Source organism: Arachis ipaensis, chromosome B07 (assembly GCF_000816755.2).
Source record: "Arachis ipaensis cultivar K30076 chromosome B07, Araip1.1, whole genome shotgun sequence".
Lineage (NCBI taxonomy): Eukaryota > Viridiplantae > Streptophyta > Magnoliopsida > Fabales > Fabaceae > Arachis > Arachis ipaensis.
This window is the reverse complement of record NC_029791.2, coordinates 52,256,747-52,259,844: the sequence shown is the minus strand read 5'-3', so window position 1 is coordinate 52,259,844 and position 3,098 is coordinate 52,256,747.

The following is a 3,098-nucleotide window of genomic DNA, read 5'->3' as shown; positions in this document are numbered from 1 at the left end:
GCTTAGAAGCCTCTTCACATGAGCATAGCGGCGTTGGTTACGCCTCTCATAACAGTCTAATTTGTTGTGAAGGTCTTCAAGGCGTTGGGCGGCCGATTTTTGTGATGTAGATGAAGTGGTAGCGTGGCCAGTTGGTGTGGGCAGTTCAATGTCCTTGGTGACTTCCGGAGGCTTGAGGCATCTCTTGGTCGGAATGATATCACCATCGACCGGTATTGAGGTTCGCCTATCTTTAGTCTCCCGGTTGACGCCGACTTTCGCAACTAATGCCGTCACTAAAGCGGGGAATGGTAGATTTCCCTTGGCATGAATGCGCCCCATGGATTGGCGGATGGCACGCGGAACGTCGACTGGTTTCTCGGTCAAGATGCACCATATCAATAAGGCAAGCTCGGCGGTGATGGATGACCCATGTGTGCTTGGGAGCACGTAGTGAGCTAGAATTTGGGCCCATGCCGTGGCTTCTTGAGTGAGGTGGCGGACATCTAAACCCTTGGGTCGTTGCTTTATGGTCCCCCGAATCCAATATGCGTCGGGTAAGGCAATGACGCGGAGGATTGCGCTCCAATCGAATGCGCGGTCAACGCATGTAGCCAAGACTTCTTGGTAGGCGTCATATGCATCCGTTGACAGTTCAATCTCAAGGACTTCTCGGATGGTTTCCACGGTGACCGACACTTGTTTTCGGCGCACAAATATTGATGTGAGATGAGGTGAGTGGAAGTTGGAGTAGAATTCCACCACCCATGAGAGATTGGCCTCCTTTGGTTGCCTCAAGAGGAACCTCCATTGCCGCCGGTCAATGTGTGGCATCACAATCGGACTGAGGTGAGCCGGTAAGACTAGGAGGGGTTCCGGATGGTAATTCCTTTCAATCATTCTGGAGTAAACAAGTTTGCAGTAACGGTTGGGAAACTTGTTTGAATCCTTAGGAGGGTTGTCCTTCTCTAGAACGTCAACGGGGCCCTTGGTCTTCTTCAGGAGGGGCCTGGCCGTTAGTTCTTGGCGCACTTTATTGGAAGCTGGCTTCTTGGGGCCTTTCCCGTTGTCCTTTTTGATGATCATCCTGTGGAAGTAAGAAAGGGAAAATATCAAACTCAAAGAAGTGGAGGTACATGAGCTCTATGTAATGAAAAGTTATGCCATAAAATATGGGTATCTTTGTCACATGACAGCTGCAACATGTAACTAGGATAATGTGTGAAGAGCAAGGCAAATTATTTTCATGTGGTGCAAGGGTAGTTTAAGCATGCAAGGAAGAGGCATGAGAAGCGCACACCCTTGGGGACCATAATTGGAAGGCAAGCTAAGAAAATAGGAATGAAGGGTTTGTGGAAAGTGGGGATGCACTCAAAAGTGATTGGTTGAGAGGCAAGGTAGTCACAATGAGTCCAAAATTCAAGTGTGCGTTTCATCGAACACTTGGCGTGCATCCTTGAAGTAGTATGTGATTATGTGAAAATGAGAGCAATGTAACATTCCACAATCCATTATTAATGATTATAATGCATATTGATTGCAAGAAAAGTAAGCAACACCATTCATCTATTCATGTAAGTGAGTTTGAGACCCAAATGCCCATGAAGAATTGGATTGAAAGAGAGCGGAGAGCAAAGACATCCCAAGGGAGTAACTAGAGAAAGAAGGAAGAGAGAAAAAAAAGAAGAAAGAAGCTACCTAAAAGATGGTGCAACTAAATGAATAAGAACTACAAGAGATTAATGGACTAAGAGGGAGCCTAGTATAATACCTTGTGAGATGGAGAAGGATATGGGAAAAGAAGAGAAGTGAAGAGAAGTGGAATGAGAATGAAGGGATGAGTGTGCCCCTTTTCCTTTTTAAAGAAGGCGTCGATCACCGGCGCGTGCGCGCGCGGTGCGCGCTCGCGCAGGGAGTGAGGTGGACTAGGGGCACGCGCGCGCACATTTCGTGTGCGCGTCCATGCGCTTGGGCTGGCGGCACAGGAGAGGCACAGGGGGGGCATAACTCTCTGGACGAAGTACCAGAGATGGCTTCAGCGCTTTTTGGCGCGCGCGCGCACAGTGCGCGCGCGCGTCCTCGTGGTTGTGCCCCAGGCATGAGAAGGGCCTGGAGGGGGCTCAACTCTCTGTGAAGTGGCCCAGAGAGGAGTGCAGAATAAAAGGGCGCGTGCGCGGCTGCGGCGCGCGCGCGCATTTCGTGCTCGCCTTGTATGGACGCGTGCGCGCCAGGTGCGTGCACGCGGCAAAGGTGCTGGGCTGGTGGCTTAGTGTAGGCTTGAGAGAGGCTTAACTCTCTGTAGAATGTACTAGGGGGCAGCAAGGCAATCGGCGCGGACGCGCACAGTGCGCTTGCGCGCCGATTGGCAGATTTCGCCCATGTGCGCGGACGCGCCATGTGCGCGCATGCGCAGAAGGGTGGTTTTTTTTTTTTTTCTAAATTTGCAAGTGTTTACACCACTTTTGACATTTCAAAGCCCCCCCCCCATACAGCCACTTAAGCACTATAGCAGGGCATTTTACTTGGTAAACTATCAAGGAAGTCAACAAATGAAGGGGGGTTGTCATTAAAATCTAGCTAACAAACATGAAGTCAAGTGTCTATGCACAAATCTCAAAGGAAGATCTTACCATGGTGGGGTGTCTCCCACCTAGCACTTTTGTTTAACGTCCTTAAGTTGGACTTTCAGTAGCTTATAGTGTTTGTTCAAGACTTGCATCCCTCAAGAGGAACACTTCAAATTCCTTGGCGTTCTTTCTTTGCTCACCATGATACAATTTGAGACGGTGCCCGTTTACCTTGAAGATGTCCGGGTTTGATGGGTGGCGCAAGTGGTAGACTCCATAAGGTTCTACTTTCTCCACTTGGTAGGGCCCATCCCACCTTGATCTAAGCTTTCCGGGTAGTAATCTCAACCTTGAATTGTAGAGAAGGACTAGGTCACCGGGTTGGAATTCTCTTCTCCTAATGTTCTTGTCATGGATGGCTTTCAACTTTTCCTTATAAAGTCTAGAGTTGTCGTAAGCTTCCAATCTCAAACATTCTAATTCTGCCAATTGAAGCTTTCTCTCTACTCCGGCCCCACCTAAGCTCATATTACACTCCTTTACGGCCTAATA